Raw genomic sequence first — 19087 nt, 5'->3', positions numbered from 1 at the left:
TAAATGCACTTATTATCCTGCAAACAGTTTTTCAAATTCTTAGAGCTTGTACACCAAATTCAAGCTAGACTTTTCCAACATCAGAATTATTTCAATAAATCTCTGCACTTTAATGAAGACAGAAGAAAAACTAATTTTTAAAAAAGGAAAACTGCATGGAGAACTGTTATATACTCTTACAAAGAGTTTTTCAGCAATCTAATACAGAGAGAAATTCTGTGTATCCAAATATTAAATGTTTTCTGGGAGTTAGTAAGGTGAGCGGTGGAATGTTTCAAATACTCAAAAAACTCAATTCACTGAAGAGATGCATTTGAAAACAGTGAAAGGAGTTTGCTTATATACTGTTTCTGCACAGAAAAATAAGCTTTTTGCTCATTTTCCTGTACATATAGATATTGCAATAAAGGTCCTGAGTATCAGAAAACTAATCAGTTAAATCCTGAACATGCTGTAGTTCTGTTTACCTGTAGCATGCTGAATGCACACACTCATTGGCATCTTTTTGTCTAACTGATACCAAAAGTACTGGGATAAAATAACACACGGGCTGTTTTCTCCAGAAAACGTGGATTGCTTTCAAAATATGCACTGACAGTTGATGATGCTGATGTCTGAAAACAAAAAATGGTTTGATTGTTTTTCCTCATTTTATATGAAAAACTATCTCGTGTAAAAAAAAAAAAAAAAAAAATTGAAATGCTGCACTGGATCAGTAACCCAGAGAAGAGAAAGCTCCAAGGAGACCTAATAGCAACTTGCCACTACCTGAAGGAGGCCTACAAGAAGGATGGAGAGGGACTGTTTACAAAGGCCTATAGTGATAGGACGAGGGTAAATGGTTTTAAAATAGAGAAGAGTAGATTTAGATTGGATGTGAGGAACAAGTTCTTTGTTCCACTACCCGTGAGGGTGGTGGAGCACTGGAACAGGTTGCCCAGGGAGGTGGGTGAGGCCCCACCCCTGGAGATATTCAAGGTGAGGCTCAACAGGGCTCTGGGCAAGCTGATCTAGTTGAGGATGCTCCTCCTGACTGCAGAGGGGTTTGGATTGGATGACCTTTGGAGGTCCCTTCCAACCAAGACCATTCTGTGATTCTGTAATCTCTCAAGCTCCTTTCTGTAGCAATGGCCAGCAGCATTGTTTTGAATATTGTAATGCTATTCATACTTTTTGAGAGCCAGTGGTGACTTTACCTTTTGTTCTACTGACTCCAAAGGAGTCAACAGCAGCATTAGGTTTCCTAAATAAACTTTTGTAGTGGTGTCTATGCTTACCCTCTGGGATGTGTTCTAGGACCCTGGCCTCCTGCTTGTCTAGAATAAGCAGCTACTGCAGTACACTGATTCCAGCCAGGCATCTGGGTTTCCTTACTGTGAAAACTTGAGTGCAAAGATGGCTGCTGGTGTGTGCCACATTTCAGAGTGGTGGTGGTGTGGGGATGTGCTGCTGGACCCAGAGCTTCAGAGGCACTCCTGCATTTCTGTAATGACAGCAGTTTTACTCATCCTATTTTCTGTATTTCAGAAGATAAATTTCATAAAAGCTTGGATTGTGTGATGGTGACTGTTACGTATATTTCTCTGAAGACAGAGTGCCTGTGGCAAGATACCCTTGATGTCTTGAGGCTGTCTTGAGGTGGAGAGGTCAGTCAGGCATTACCTGACTGTAGAGGTAGAGTAGAAGTGTTTGAGTCCTTGAAACAAGAGTTCAGGTTTCTGTGGACATAGGCTCAAAGCTATCTTCTGAACAGAACTGTCTAGAATAACATGAAGCCTCAGGCTTTTTCCTGAACTGTTGCACTTCACTGGCAATTTATCTTTTCCCCAATTAACTCTATTAATTATTTCCATTATGGATTACAAAACATTTGGAAACACTGCATAATTTTCTAGTTGTATCGAGTTAATTTGAAGGCCCCCTGAATGCATCCTTTCTAGACCTAATACAAAAAAGACTCATTTACCAGTTTTATTGCCTTTCTTGTCCCCGTCTTTCTGCAGAAGCTCAACAAGCACATTAAGTCCCCAAGTTACAAGACATTTCCTTAAAGTAATGACAGAATTATTTGGTTTCAGCACACTGAGCTGCAGCTGTTACTGTTTTTGTTTTTCTTCCCTTAAACATTTTCTCTTCCACAACAGAACATAATTGGTCCCCTCCTGACTGTTTTAACCTTGGACAAAGTACACTCGAAAGACAGTAAAAGGGCCAGATGAGTAATTACTGCTGATTATCCTTATTCCACTCTACTGCCAACTCCTGCAAAGAATACTGTTGGTTTGGTTATTATGATTATTCCCAACCAGATGACATGCTGCTTGGTTCTTGTGAAAGAGTACTGACCAGCATAGTTTAGAACTTAATTTTCTTCCAACTAGTTTACCTGCTAAAGAGAAAACCTGCTGATGTGTGATTCATGGTATCACTGCTGGATACACCTTTAAGGACCACAGCTGGAGATAATACTCTAGTACTCTTGGTTGGTTATATAATGTAAAATTACCTTACAGTTGGCATCTGGTTTGTATCCCTATGGTGCTGAAGTGAGGTAACTGCACAAGAGCTGTACAGCACATCTGCACTGCAGTGCAGGGTTGGTGGCAGGTTGTAGCGGCATGTGTGAGTCTTCTAACGTGGCCCTAGCCCAGGCACTAACAGCAGTGTAGCTTACACTGCAAAACTGCAAAACTGTTCTTCTAGAAATGCTAGCATGTGGCAGCTGTGTCCTGTCCTGCTGCAGCTTTATTGCTAACCTCGAGTTTACATAGGTGACCCCTTTCCCTTAGACAGGGCCATGATGTGTTTAGTGCAATAGTTAATACTCTATTTATCTAATATGCCTCCTTTTCATGCACCCATTTCTCAGAGAGTTGCTTCAGAGTAGTATCGTGACAGAAGATGTGGGAACAGAGACAGTCTCTTGTAGCAAGGTTTCTTTTCTGAACATTGAAAACACTTACTGGAACTGTAATTTGTTTGTGTTCTTCTCAGAACAACTATAGAAATGTCCAAATCCCCTTCCTGGTAAGGAACTAAAACTTGAAAATTATTGTAACTCTATTTTGCTGCACTTTGGGAAATTAAAAAATGGCAGGAAGTTTTTCTGAGAAACACATCTGAAATCACACATGCAGAGAGCTTAACTAGAAACCACAAAATACCTGAATAGTTATTGTCACCTACTTAGGAAGTAGAAACAAAACCTCATGATCTATGTTTCACTGCAAGCTCTAAGATTTGACTTTTTTTTTTTTAATAACAGTGCAATTTCCCAGTTTCACATTTCTAGTCTATGATGAACCTCTGTGAAGTTGTTTTCTGCGAAAGAGCTGGAAAGAAAGAGCTGTTCTAAAATCTGAACATTATTCCTTGTTGTTAGCAGAGTTATTCTATGCAAGTTCTGTAATATTCAATTATATTATAAGTGATTAGGTATATTAAAGGTATTATTAATATATAGTCATATTAATATACAGTAATATATTTATACAGTATAGATACCATATATATACAGTATATATATTTTATATATGATCTATTAATATATACATTAGGGATATTAAAAGCATTGTTGATATATACTAGTATATTAATATAATGTATATTAATGTCCTTATTTATTATTATAATACAAGAAGCTGGAGGTTCTTCTACTGTCTGATATGTTTACTTTGAGATCCTGTTACCTTCTGATATGGGTTAAATAGTCCAATGTAATGAGAATACAGCCCAATGTTATGTTGCCACAACTAAGTATGATAATCCCTGTACTATAAAAAGTAATTAATGTCAGTGGAGTATCAACCAAGGAAATGCCCTGTGACTCAGCAATGTGTGAACACAAACACACACATAAAAGCATGAAAAATGTTTGGAGGAAAAGAAACTGATGGTAAGAACGAGGAAATGGTGAAGCTCAGCAGCAGCCACCTAACCCTGATGTCATCTTATTTAATATATGCAAAATGCTTTTCTTAAAATTAAGCATGGGTAAATGCTATAAAGGCTTTACCTAAAACCTCGCCTTTTATGCAGATAGAAACCCAGGTGACTGCATAGTCATGCCTCAGCTGTCTTAACTTCCTTTGAAGTAGAGCAAATTAGGAATCTTAAATCTCAGTAAGTTTGTACTTTGACAGGTTAAATTTAGAAAGTAAGCTCAGGCATAAAAGTCAAAACTTCTCTTGTTGTAGTGTTGTTCTATACTGTGTAGCGCTCTTTTTATTGATGTGATATATTCTACAGATGACTCAGGAGTACAGTGATTTAAAAATGTATGTCAGTACATTAATCATGTTCCTGAGCATTATTATTTATTCATGAGGTTAATGACTGTATAAAGTGAAGTTCTCAGAATCTGAATAGCAATTAAAATTCATAGAGCTGCAGGTGGACTGAGAAAGTACCTCATTGCCCTTCCAATTCAACTCCACTTCTCTGAATTTAGAAACACTGAGAAAACATTAGCTTCCTTATCTCTGGTTTTGTTCAACAAAACCCTCTGGCTTTGCAGTGTTACTTCTGAGTAGCAATATCCAGGTTCTTTGTGAGAGCAGGGTGAGAGGAATGTGCCCTTTCTAGAGAATACCCTTTTGACAACTCATCCGTGCGTACACAGTGACATTCTCCAGTCAGGCATCTCCACTGACAGTAAAGTATTGAGCAAGGAATTTTTCAATTCTGTTGTCCATTCCATACTTCGATTCCAATGCTGTTAAGGTGACATTTTTTCTGAAGTGGTCTTAGCTACCTGCTTGTAAATCCTTCCATTTCTACCATCAGTTTGACTTAGGTGTGATTAATGAACCACCTCACAGAGTTTTAGTATTATCAAAATGCTCAGAAAAATCCATATATGCAATAGTTAGCAGCTATTAGGAGAGGCCATGGTCTTTTGATTAGAGAAGTGATGCACAGAAGATTGTGAGCCTGTGAAAACACTGAGATAAATGTGAAACGTTGCCTCAAACTTGTGGAAGATAAATCATGGAGAGACAGTCTAAATAACTATGTTGTTGGTGTATCTATGTGGATTGAATGGTGGTACTTAAAAGTCAATCATTTTGATGGTTGGGATTCTTCACCCTGTAATGTATTATGCTTTACTCCGGAGGGCTGTGCTGCCATTCAGGGAGACTTGGACAGGCTGGAGAGCTGGGTAGGGAGAAATTTAGTGAAATTCAGCAAGGGCAAGTATAGAGTCTTGCACCTGGAAAGAACAACCCCATGGACCAGTATAGGTTGGGGACTGACCTGCTGGAGACCAGTGAAGGGGAAAGGGACCTGGGGGTCCTAGTGGATGGAAGGTTGACGATGAGCCAGCAGTGTGCTCTTGTGGCCAAAAAGGCCAATGCCATTCTGGGGTGGATTAGAAGGGCTGTGGTTCTCCTTCCCCTCTACTCTGCCATGGAGAGGCTGCATCTGGAACATTGTGTCCAGTTCTGGTTCCCTCAGTTCAAGAAGGAGCTCAGGGAACTGCTCTAGAGACTCCAGCACAGAGGCACAAAAATAATCAAGGGAGTGGAACACCTTCCGTACGAGGAGAGACTGAGGGAGCTGGGGCTCTTGAGCCTGGAGGAGAGGAGGCTGAGGGGTGACAAGGGGCAAAGGGTGGAAGCTGAGGCATAGGAAGTTCCCTGGAAACATGAGGACAATTTTTTTTTCACTGTGAGAGTGACAGAACACTGGAACAGGCTGCCCAGGGGGGTTGTGGAGTCTCCCTCTCTGGAGATATTCAGTACCCACCTGAATGCATTCCTGTGTGATCTGGTATAGGTGATCCTGCTCTCACAGGGGGGTTGGGCTGGAAGACCTTTTGAAGTCCCTTCTAACCCCTAACATTCTGTGATTCTGTGATTTTTCATGTGTCTCTGAAACAGGCATTGAATCCTAGTCTCTGAGTTAGAATGCTATAGCCTTGGACGAATAATGAGTGATTTTTCAGTTATTGCAGAATGTCATTGCAGCCTTTGAGGAGGTGGTGGAAAATGGTTGGGCTCTGTGTTGCTTTGCAGTCATGCAGTGGAATGTCTGATACTGGAGTCTATGGCAGCGAAAGAGAACAAAGCTTTTACAGCACAGTTAGCAGTTCTGACATCAAACTGATCAATGACTTCTTCCACATAAAAGACTCACATTTCAGCTTCCAGATGCAAAGTATTCTAAAAAAATAACAGTATGTATCATGTCACATTGCACTCATTCTTTTATAGCCACATTTTATGACCAAAGGAAACCAGGTCATTCCCAATTTATGTGATAACTGGAATTTTGCAGTTTTTCAGGGTCTAGTGAGCTGACAACAGAGGAGTATAAATGGCAAAGACTCAGGCAATACCACACCAGAAGCCTGCTGTTTACTGACACTCTCCATATAGTCTGTAACCTATATTTTTAAAGTGTCTTCTCAGCAGTTTAAGGCTATTTTTTATTATCTCCAGCACTTAATCCCTGCTTACAGTCATAATCCTCTGTTTATAATATAAAAATTAAAACTGCAGAGATGACTGTTACCTCACAGGAGAAAAATGTGAAATGTGTGAGAAGCCAGGAATCAATGAGCATCTTTGAAGCAAGGATCATTTCCAGAGGAAAAGATTTCTGTCCACAAGAATTTCAATGCATTTTTTTATTCTATCTTAAATTAGGGGGAATTAATGAATTAAGAATCACGAAGTCAGTGAGTCTCTAAAGGACTGCTTAGAAATTGTGATTGTGAAGAACAAAATTCATAGGCAAAGCTCATGAAGCTTTACATAAGCTTTTAGACCCAATTAATAAAATGGGGCCAAGATTTTGGTTAATGAAAGCATTTACACAACTTTTGAGATTTGATATTAATTTTCAGGGAGATTTAACTAACTCCTTAGCAAATGGCAGAGAAATTTAATAAAAGATTTCTACTAAATCGTGTAATTAGTTTCTGCTGTTTGGCTAACAGTAATGCAGAAAGTGAAGGATGTATTCACACAAGAGGAAAAAACAAACCCAACTTTGGACACACCGGCTGTGCTGGAAGTTCCTGAAATGTGTTTTAAATTCAGAAAGGTAATGTAAAAAACATGGACAAACTCATCTGAAAGATGACAAAACACAAGGAAATTTCAATCCAAACTACTGTAAAGGCCATGAGGGTAGGATCCTCCCTTCCCCCCACAATATCAAGTGATACACAGCATTCTGATAGCAACATCATTATATTCTTTAGGTCTGCTGAAACTTGAATGTCTGCAAAAGAAAAGGGTTAATTAATTTCTCTGATATCTCCGTATCTTAAAATTGAAATGACTGAGTTACATCCAATTACCCAGTTCACTGTTCCAGTGCCTCATCACTCTCATGGTCAATAATTTCCACCTAATGTGTAATCTAAATGTACCTTCTTCCAGTTTGAAGCCATTAGCCCTCATTCTGTCACTACATGGCTTTGAAAACAGTGCCTCCCAGCTATCCTGTAGGCCCCCTCAAATAGCAGAAGGCTGCTACAATGTTTTCTTGGACCCCTCTCTTCTCCAGGCAAAACAAGCCCAGTTCTCTCAGTTTGTCTTCATAGGAGAGGTGTTCCAACCCTCTGATCACCTTTGTGGACCTCCTCTGTAACTCTTCTAACAGTTTCCATGTCCCTCACCTGCTGTCCACACTTTTTTTGATGCAGCCTGGGATTTGCTTGTCTTTCTGGCCTGCAAGTGGCCACTGCTGGGTCATATTTAGCTTCTCATCAACCAGTGCTCTTAAGTCCTTCTCCCCAAAACTACTCGCAATCCATTCTCTGCTCAGCCTGTATTTGTCCCTGGGATTGCTCTGACCCAAGTGCAGGACCTTGCCCTTGGCTTTGTTGAACTTAATGAGGTTGGCATGGGCCCACCTCTCAAGCCTGTCAAGGTCCTTCTAGATGGCATCCCTTCCCTCCAGCATGTCAACTGCACCACTCAGCTTGGTGTTGTTGGAAAACTTGCTAAGGATGCACTTGATCCCACTGTCCATGCCACTGATGAAGTGTTAAATGGCACTGGCCCCAGTACCACTCCCCAAGAACACTACTCATCACTTGTCTCCACTTGAACGTCAAGCCATTGATCATTATTCTTAATGTGTGATCAGGACACCAACTTCTTTTCCACCAAGCGGTCTGCCCATCAAATCCACGTCTTATCAGTTTGGAGACCAGCATGTCATGGGGGTTGGTGTCACTGCACAAGTCCAGGTAGAAAACATCACTTGCTCTTCCCTTGTTCATAAGTGATGCTACTCCAGCATAAAAGGCCACCAAATTTGTCAGGCATAATTTTTCCAGAGTGAAGCTATCTTTGTTTTTCATATGACTTAGCACAGTTTTCCATGAGGACCCACTCCACAATCTTGCTGGGAACAGGGGGGAAACTGACTGGCCCATAGCCACCCAGGTCTTCCTTTTTTTCCTTTTTTGGAAATCAGGGTTGTGTTTCTCCTTTTACAGTCAGTGGAACCACATTGCCATGGCTTTTCAAATATGATGGAAAGAGGCTTAGCAACTTCATCAGTACTTCCAAAATATCCCATAGAGAAATGACTTAAGAACAGAGTGAAATGCATATTCGTTTGAGGCACTTCTAAATATCATGTGGTTGATGATTGGTTGTGGCCTCAAAATATGTAGTAGTTGAAAGCTAATAAAATTACCCTAGCTTTCTTTTCATTATTCAAAGCCTAATCGAATTACCTGCAGGTTGCAGGCAAGGAGCTCTTTCTGTTCAGGAGCTCTTTCTGCTCATTCTGCTGCTTAGGAGTTGTCATGCAGAAGGAATTACGACTGTACAGTTCTTTTCTGTGCTATACAGCCATCTGTCCTAACCAAGGGAAAATTCTGTTCTCAGTTTTTGCTTTCTGTTAGTGTGTTCCTAGCCAAGGTTCAGATCTCCTGCTTTTGAACAGCACCAAGATGTTAAACTGTAAAAGTAAAAATTGTTAATACACCTTAGCCAATTTGTCAGAGTCCTGCCTGGGAGTGTTAAGGCAATTAAACAGCAGTAAGAAAGCACTAAGGTCCACCATTGTTAGCCTTGGAGATCAGTTATAAGTTTATAACTGGAATAAAAAGACTTAAAATTTATATAAAAAGCAATGGTTTGGCAGAAATAGGAAGATATTGAAGAAAAGATTGCCAAGATAAGAAATGGCAAGTTGGAGAAACTGCATTTCACATATTTATTTTAATTGACTTTTTACTTTGGATGGACTAGCAAATTATTGTTTATTGTTTTCCTTGTGAATAGATCACTTAGTCTGTCACAACTAAGAAGAGAATAGATTCCAGATTGGAACCCAGCTCAGCAAGTCCTTAGGGAAAATCTTTAGTTTGGAGCCAGATGGGATGGCATAGGGCTATTTGCAAGAATTAGGTGTTTGTTTGTTTAATGCAACATGTAATGTGGATGGGGAAAAAAAAGTGAAAATACATTCTCTAGCTTGAAAACATGGTTGCCGCAGGGAAATGTCTGCTGTGTTCTTTCTTCTAAGCTGTCTTGCAGTCAAAGGGGATGTGATAGTTTTAGGGTTTAAAGGAGCAAGGAAAGTAGAAATGTGAATGCAGACCTTTAGCGATGTGCAGTCAGGAGTAGCAAGACAGCTTGCCTAATGGATAGACAATAACCAATCATTTTAAAGGTATTGGCTTTGTCAACAGAAATAAAACCCAATAAACCAACAGCTTGTTGCAGCTTCTGATGCAAGGGATAACCACTTGAGGCTGAAGACCGTTAATATTTTGCCAAATTCTCTCCATGGGAAGCTCTTTTTCTCTTGCTACCACAGGCACAGTTTACAGATAATACAAGCCATTTCCTGAAGGGCACTTCAACAAAACCCATCTTGAACTTATACCATGTTTTTCTGAAGGAATTTAAGTGGTATTCTGAAATAAAGTGCTAAATGGAGCAACTTAATTAATTAGCAGTCACTTTTCAAATTATTTTGGCTTATCATAGAAAAATAACCAAATCAGTTTAAAGGCAAGTCATGACTTGCACCATTTGCAGCAGAGGGTTCTTTTGGTTTGGGTAGATTATGTTTGCTCATGTTGTTCAGCTCTCCTCTGGACTGTGAGCTTTTTGATTCATTGTTCACTGTACCATGGATGCAGATGAATTATGAATTAAAAGGAAACTCAGCAGAGAAAGTTAGTGACATGCGCATTTTTCATCTGTAGCATGATGAATTCAAATTATTCTGATGAATGTAAAATGCTAAACATCACTGGAGATTTTGTTAAATGATTCTGACAGAAAAAAACCATTTCGGAATGCTTCATTTTAATCAAGTGAGAGGCAAGTCTCTGTTTTGCAAATGGCTTTTTGATTCACAGAAAGCTTGTCAGTTGAGTCACTTTACATAAATTCAGTGTTTTATTAGCAGCACAAATGGATACTTTGGGCTGAACAACAAATTACCATTTGAAATCTATAGAGACTTGAAATATACCTACTTTGTTGTTTAACAAGGTACTGAATATAGCCCTACTCTAAAAACAGAACAGCCTATGAGAATAAGCCTGGGAAAGCTGAGTACAAACCCACACTCAACCAGGGACATTCAAGTAATCTTGTTTTATCACAGTATCACAATATATCGGAGGTTTGAAGGGACCTCAAGAGATCATCAGGTCCAACCCCCCTGCCAGAGCAGGATCACTTAGGGTAGTCTGCACAGGAATGCATCCAGGTGGCTTTTGAAACTTTCCAGTGAAGGAGACTCCACAACCCCCCTGGGGAGCCTGTTCCAGTGCTCTGTCACCCTCACTGTAAAGAAGTTTCTCCTCATGTTGAGGTGAAATCTTCTATGTTCTAGTTTGAACTCATTGTCTCTTGTCTTATTACTGTGAACCACCAAAAAGAGCCTGGTCCTCTCCACTTGACACCCACCCCTCAGATATTTATAGACATTGATCAGATCCCCTCTCAGTCTTCTCTTCTCAAGACTAAACAGCCCCAGGGATCTCAGTCTCTCTTCATAGGGGAGATGCTCAAGTCCCCAAATCATCCTCATGGCTCTCTGTTGGATTCTCTCCAGCAGGTCTCTGTCTCTCTTGAACTGGGGAGCCCAAAACTGGACACAGTATTGCAGGTGTGGTCTCAGCAGGGCAGAGTAGAGAGGTAGAAGAACTTCCCTAGCCCTGCTGGACACACCTTTCTTGATGCATCCCAGGATCCCATTGGCTCTCTTGGCCACAAGAGCACATTGTTGTTCCATGGAGAACTTGCTGCCTACCAGCACTCCAAGGTCTTTCTCTGTGGAGCTGCTTTCCAGCAGGGCAGCCCCTAACCTGTAGTGGTGCCTGTTGTTATTTCTCCCCAGACGTAGGACCCTGCACTTGTCCTTATTAAACTCCATGAGGTTTTCCTGCACCCAGCTCTCAGCCTGTCCAGGTCACGTTGGATGGCTGCACAGCCTGAGGGGGTGTCAGCCAACCCCCCCAGTTCTGTATCATCAGCGAACTTGCTGAGGGTACTCTCAATGCCCTCATCCAGGTCATTGATAAAGATATTGAACAAAACTGGACCCAGTACTGATCCCTGGGGGACACCACTTGCCACAGGCCTCCAAGTTGACTCTGTGCCATTGATGATGACCCTCTGAACTCTGTTGTGGAGCCAATTTTCAATCCAACCCACTGAACAGCCATCTATGCCACATCTCCTGAGCTTTTCTGTGAGGATGTTATGGGAGACAGTATCAAAAGCTTTACTGAAGTCAAGATACATGACATCCACTGCTCTGCCCTCATCTATCCACTTGGTGATAACTTCATAGAACGCTATCAGATTAGTTAGACAAGATTTTCCCTTGGTAAATTCATGTTGGCTACTCCTGATAACCTTCTTGTCTTCCATGTGGTTAGAGATGACCTCCAGGATGAACTGCTCCATCATCTTTCCAGGGATGGAGGTGAGGCTGACTGGTCTGTAGTTGCCTGGGTCCTCCTTCTTGCCTTTTTTGAAGACTGGAGTGACATTTGCTTTCTTTCAGTCATCAGGCACCTCTCCTGTTCTCCATGACTTATCCTGAAATCTAACTGAATGTTTTGCTGTTGTCACCTTCATATTTATTATGTTACATGTTAAGATACATGTCTGAGATATACAGAAGAAGCTGGTTTTGCACTTCTTTTAGCTTAGGTAGAAGATGAGTAACTTCAGCTTTCACCTCAGATGCATAGTGCTCTAGAGGTAAAGCTGGTGAGCTAAGGTTGAATGTTCAAATGTTACAAATACTATCTAGATTTAAGTGCTCTTCCTCTTTGCACTTTGGGCCTTGGAGGAATTACAGTGTAATTCAGGAGGTACTGTTCCTGAGTTGCTGCAAGTTTACATTGTCCTGGACTTGGCAAGGGTGTTAGAATCTAATGAAACCAGTATGGGAATGAGTGTTGGGAATCACAAGGTGCAAGTGAGTCACAAGAAGAATGATAACATCTCTTGCTTTAACTCAAAAGTGAGATATTAGAAGTCAAATACATGAAGGAGGGTGCAAATGGAGTCTCTAGTGCAGCTTGCTTGGCAGTCAAAAGGATAGTATTATAATACTGCCTTTTAGAGGGGTGGGAATAGCCAATTTCCCCAAAGACCAATCTAGCTTAGCAATGCATACTTTCTGACTTGATACTCTAATGCTTATTTCACAGGATGCCTCATTTCTCCTTATGTAATGAATTGGAAACAACAACATTTCCGACCACAAAATGTAGGTATTACTCCATCAGACAAAACAATGCTCCAGGAACCTGCCAAATAGAAAAAGACACAAAACTGACCCTACAGTGAAGAATTTAATTAGATAGCTGTAGAGATGATAATCAAACATATTACCCATCATTGAGACAATCTGGAGAAAACAGCGTGGCTGAGGCTTTAAAAATAAAAAAAAAAAAAGAAAGGGCTAACAGTTGGGAAAGGCTCCCCTGAAGAAGAATGTGGTTTATCAGATGCTGAAGGACAAATGATAAATTCTGCATTGCTTAAAGCTGTTACTTATGCCAAAGGCATATGAACTGCTTAGCTATGTTGTAGCTATAACACAGTATACTGGTTTATGCATTATGAATGTAGCCATTAGGATAAAAGCCTTCCAGCACTCTATACAGACAGTTATGTCATTCTACAAAGGCAGTCTTTAGTAGTTGTGAAGAATGTAAGGCAGCTCAAAATTTATATTCATACTGTAACATAAGCCTTCTGTATTGGGAAACAGCGTTTTGTCCTGTGCAAAAGAGAACACCACTACCAGAGGACAGCAACACTCACACTGTCTGACCCAGACCTTGCATGATGGTGTAGGAAGAAGGATGCCTCAGTGAAAGGCTGAGGTTGTTGTAATAAAAGTAACATCCTGTCAGTTGAAATATGAGTAGTCTAAGAAACTTTTCTGGGAAACAGAGGGGAAGTCACTGCTTTGTACTATATGTTAGAAAAAGAAAATACAGTATAAACTATCATCTTTTGTAATTGAGGCTACACTAACAAAGAAATTAATGAACTGTGACTTAAAGCCTAAAGGAAACATAAGGCATGCCAGTTATGTTCAGAATAGCACCTTTGAACTACAGGCCACATGTAATTTTCAGCGCTTTTCACAGCACTGACTTGATCACTTTATTCATTCCTTTTCATTAGCTCAGAATCTTGTATCTGCTTAATCCCACCTGCACATTCCATCAAATAGCCCAACGTGTAGTTACAAGTTTTTAGTGAGAACACTGTCATACTTAGATGATAAATTTCTGACTTTGAAGACTTGAAAGTAAAAAGGAAGAGCTGCACGGCCTGAAGTACTTGTTAGTTTGCGACAAATTTGTTCATTTCCCCTTTAAGAAGAAGGTCTTATGGCATCATCTGTCAACACATAGCACTCAAAGGTAATCTCCTTTCATATGAGATTAAAAGGGGAAAAAAATCCCCCCAAATACCATTAAAATGGACTATGTTCTGGAGGGGGCAGCACAGTGACAGAAACCAGCTCTTCTGAGATAGCCAATACAGAAACCAAGACACAGCATTCAGAACTAGCCACTAGGCTCTGGTCCACTAAAACCAGTAAGACAGACCAACTGTGCTGTCTTAGCTTCTCCTTAAATCAGTAGTTCATTTGATACATTTTTAATCTCTTGCAAGACACTGGTTCCTGCATATGTTTTCTTTGTGCTGGTATATGAGCTCAGACTGCAAACTGCAGAGACATAATGAAGGTTAATGGAGCTCTCAGGATCATGTGACTCCTGTCAATTAGAAATAACTTACTAAAACAAAGGACGCTTAACAAAATCAAATCTATAAATACTTTATGCAGAGTTCATAACAGACTAAGTGACACTTCCAGACAGCTGCAATGTAATTTTGCCAAACTGAGATAAAACAAATGCCAAGGAAGTGTCAAAGTGAACAAAGCAAAGGCCCCTCCTGTGTCCCTTTAGAAATAGTTTTTCTACATTATTCCTTTAGTAAACAGGGATGGAATAAGAACGGAAACTTAAAAACCAAACTGAACTCTAGACTGCTCCCTCCTCCAGTTGGTACAGGAGTATACATTCCTGAAATTTCTCATCATCTGAAGTCAAACACTCAAACAGCATTCTCTCCCTTATTTTGGTAAACACTGGAAGCATTACCAGTGCAGCAGTATATTGTGAAATCAACTCTGTGACTGCAAAAGGAAATAAGGAAGAATGAATCCTGTTTTTTTGTTCTTTCCATAAAGAGCTTTACAGAATTTCAGGGCAGGGAGGAGTACTAGAGGGGATATAGTCTTGCCTTTTCTCTCACTAAGATAATCTGTGACTGCAAACCAGCCAGTGTGACAAGAACACTAAATACTTTCTTATATTAACAACAATAATTAACATCTTTGTGAGGAAAGAGGGAAACAATTCTTTGTGTTGTTCATGGAATAGTAAAACAATCCAATGCTCATTAAAAATTGTTATCCTCAGAGCATAGTTTAGAGGTCAATGACCTATATAGTTTCCAAAGGCTTAATCTTATGAGGACAACAGTCTTAGATCATCTGGAAAGGAGGTAGAGAAGCTTGAAGAGCTTGGAGCACAATTTTCATTAATGACAAGGGATCAATTTGTATCACTTGGTAAATAACTCTGCTGCACTTTCATCTTTTTAGGTTCAGTCAGTAAAGAGTCAAATGATTTTAGAGTGAAGGTTTCTCCTGACAGGCATGCTGTGGAAAGTCACAGAGGAGGAAGCCGTCTTAGCACTGCTGCTATTAATCAGCCATCTCCCAAGTTCTATAGGAGTTCCTCAGTGGGATTTCACAAAACTATTTCACAGAAGTTAATTGTAGGTTATCAAAGCTCAGGATCGTTCCTCAACCGCATTTTAATTCACAGAAAGACATTAAGTAGTTAAATCTGGAATGGGTCCAACATTGTTTTGCTGTTTCGTTGTCTTTCAAATTGCTCTTTAATTTCTCTTTGGTAAGAAAAATTATTTTAATTTAGACTGTGATTTTTTAGTATATAGTAGTATTGTAACATAGTCAGTCCAGTGAAAAAGAGAGTTCTAAACTCCTGTTACTTCCCATACATCAACAGTGTGTGTGTTGTCCTGAATATGGAACTACAGTAACATTCCTAAAACCCTGGGGTGACAGCAGCAGAACTGAATGTAACTTCCATTGATGGTAACTGAACCCACCTCTGATGAAATCTAGCTCCTCAGCTGTATGTTTGGCTTAAAAAAGGCTGTCCTACAGGCGATAGAAATACACCTCCTGTACCACTCTCAGTACCATACCACACCATGCTCCCACTACATCACAGTCTATGGAGAATGTGCATCTGTGAGACATCACATAAGGTACTTTGTTTCTGGATTATGCACAATAAATATGAAACACCGAGTGAATGGGGACTCGTATGTTAGTAACATGGAGCAACTGTTAGGAGACCTAAATCCCTACATTCTTATTCAGCTAGACAAGGTAAGGATTAAGAATTTGGTCCATATTGTCTGTTCATCAAAGATCAATTACTGGTCACAAGTGCGCATGGTACAAATAAATTGTGTTGTGTGTCATTGTGCCCAGCTGAAAAGAGAGGCATGAATTCAAAACTACCATATCCGGGTTTTCTAGATTTCCAGTCCTGCTGTTAGCAAATAATGAAACAGTGTCAGCATGATAATTAAAAAAAGGATGAGCAAAATCCTTACTGAATATCAATGATGCTTAACTCCACAGGCCTTTCCATGTATGAAATGCAACTCTGACTTCTGATATCTAGGAGTAAACCTGAAGTGACGTCTTCAGGATACTATCTTACCTACAACAGTTTAAGGAATGTGAGAACTTTGTTCTCTGGACATTGTTTTGTTCATTGACTCACCAGATAAATAAAATGAAAACACTCAGGGTGATCTGTTCTTTCCAAAATACTGTTTACTATCTGTTGGGGAAAAACTCTTTATATATGCTTGATCAACTCACAGCAACCTGTAATAATGGATGTGTTTGTTGGAGTATGTTGATTTATTTGAATATGTAAGTCTTACCAGAGTAAAGTATTTATGCAGCAGTTTTATTTAGCTGATGATGAGCAGGAAGTAACTAGCAGCATGACTTTCCTTGTTAAAATGCTTTCAAGCAGAGAAGAAAAAGGCAATTGACAATTCCACTGAATAGAAAGCAGTTGGACTTCTCTTTAGCAGTAGAAGGAGTTCTGACTCAGCCTGATTTCTCTGAAAACCTCTGGTGACAGAGAAGAGTCTAAAAAATGTCTTGCTATTTCATCTTGGGATTCCTTTAGTGAGGAGGAGAAGGAAAATGGAGGCAAGGATATTAGATAACAGTGACCAGATTCTGTCTCATCTCCCTTGCTTTTTAGTGTTGTTACAAGTTCTGGTATCCTCAGTTTAATTCTGTTTTGTTCTCTTGAAATGTCTCAAGTTATAGAATCATCCAAGCCTGCATTGATCTGCTATGGATGGCTCCTCCTCTTAAATTGCAATTACTTTGTCTGGTATTAATGAAGAAAATAACTTTAATTCCCATTCTCACCTTTTTCCACGTGAAAAAGCCATATATAGGCTTTTACTGTTCTCAGTGTCAAAAGTTTCTTTTTCCTATTCATGAATTTTTGGAAATGGCAAAGCAAAAATGTAAGAAATCCAAACTTGAAAAAACTTCCAAAAAGGCTTTTTGTGGTTACTGTTTTTTTCTTGCAATGAAAGAAAACCAGTACCGAAAGAAGAAAATAAAATTATTCTTTCCCCCAAGGACTTGATTTGGAGTGCAGTGTGATTGCATTTTTCTGATAAAATATCTTCATAACTCTGCAGCATAAATGAACCAAAACTGTAAACCAGTTCTGTAAGACAGACCTTTTAGGGTCGTATGCATCTCTGATATTCTTAAGTCAATCCTTAGTCTTTGTTTCCCGGCTGTAGTGCAGATACTGTTTGCAGGTCCTCAAGCATTGGCCTAGGTATGCTAATGCATTTTCATTTTACCTCAGACCAACTTAACTCCAACACATTCCTTTTCTAGATAAAGAATAAGGAAATCTATTGTCTTGAGATCATGCTATACAAATCCCCTGTGGGCTAGTCTGACCACAAAGCAACAGACACCATGTCCTCAAGTGTCTTTGGAAAAAGCTGTGGTATTGACTGGAAGTTTTGTTACAAATCTGTCTCTGGAAGCATCTGCCCTTCCAGTTTATATTTTGACTGGAAAATCTAATACCAAAAAAAAGTACTGAAAATTAGCAGAGTGAAAGTATAAGTATGGTTATTAGCCTTTTGAAAAATATTAGTGGAATATCCTGACAGTACTTGCTTAATTCTAGGTACAATGTGAGATAATAGGAAGAGAAATTCTGTTTCCTGTCTTTGTAGCAGCACAGAAAATGTGATCTCACCTTAGAATAAATAGTACAGATTTTGTCATTTATGATGACAACTAATAAGACTACTTCTATTCATGTCCATGTATTTATCTATATACATCCATCTTGCAAAAATCTGTAGTAGGAAAAATAACTAAATAAACCAGAGAACTTCTTTTAAAAGCCAAGCATGTAATTTATTCCCTTTTTTCCATTAAAATAAATTTATGTATATGTGCTCATTATTTAATATATTATTCACATTCATTATTCCTGTTCAGATGAATAAATGACTTCCAAAATCTGGTAAATGATGTTGCAAGAAACTATAAAATTAATAGAAAAGAGCTTTTTTCTTTGGGGCAAGGTACTTGAGACAGATGGTTAGCCAAAGAGTGATAAACCCTAGGAATAGCTGTAAATCATATTGTGTAGGATTCTGTTTCAAATATAAAGTAGCTTATTCCTTGCATTGCTTTCTGACACATTTTGAAGAAAACTGTTGAAGAAAAATCAATTGTCCTTTACTCTTGCCTGTCATTGAATAGTATTTAATATTCTTCTGTCTTTGGTGACTGATCCATTTCCCCCACTTTTTATCCTTGGGTGTATACAATGACTCAGAGATCCCTTGCCTGCTTTCTCTAATTCTTCATAACGGTCTGGCATTACTTTTATAAAGTACAAGAGGAGCACATATTTGTCCTCCCCAGTGATCTGTTGAACAGATACTGCTTTGTAAGCATTACTTAGCTCTGGGTGCTTTTGCAATGAACTAAATCTGAGTTTGAAGGGACTGAATCTGAGTCTGAAGAAAACAGAAAAAAATTGCAGCAGTGGAACGTTTTAGGCTGCATCCCACTCTTCTCAGAAGTGCTGGGAGCCCCATCACAAATTTAAAAATAGACTCTGTGTACAATTGATAGTAAGGCTCAGCAGATAATTTGATCTAAACAATTTAACAAAACTAGTTTCCTCTTTTACTAAAATCAGTCTGCAGACAGAGTACTATTTTCAGCAGCATTTCTATAAATAATTCCTGATGTGTAGCTATTTTATGAATAATTCACAAACCTGAATGCTAAAAATTGGAGCTACTTTGGATTGATAAGCCATTAAAATATATTCATATTTCTTAAATGAGTAAGCAAACTCTGTTATCCTGTACAAATGCAACTGCAAATTAGAAGCTCATATTCAGTTTTGCTTGCTAGAAAAGGT

The 19087-nt window shown here is 39.3% G+C and overlaps 1 protein-coding gene across 1 annotated transcript in view; it reads right to left on the bottom strand.

Annotated features, from left to right (window-relative positions):
- Positions 1–19087, bottom strand: part of OLFM3 (olfactomedin 3) — a 49665-nt gene that overhangs the window by 19636 nt on the left and 10942 nt on the right. The window lies entirely within an intron of this gene.

This window comes from Indicator indicator, chromosome 10 (assembly GCF_027791375.1).
Source record: "Indicator indicator isolate 239-I01 chromosome 10, UM_Iind_1.1, whole genome shotgun sequence".
NCBI lineage: Eukaryota > Metazoa > Chordata > Aves > Piciformes > Indicatoridae > Indicator > Indicator indicator.
This window is presented reverse-complemented; position numbering and strand designations above follow the sequence as displayed.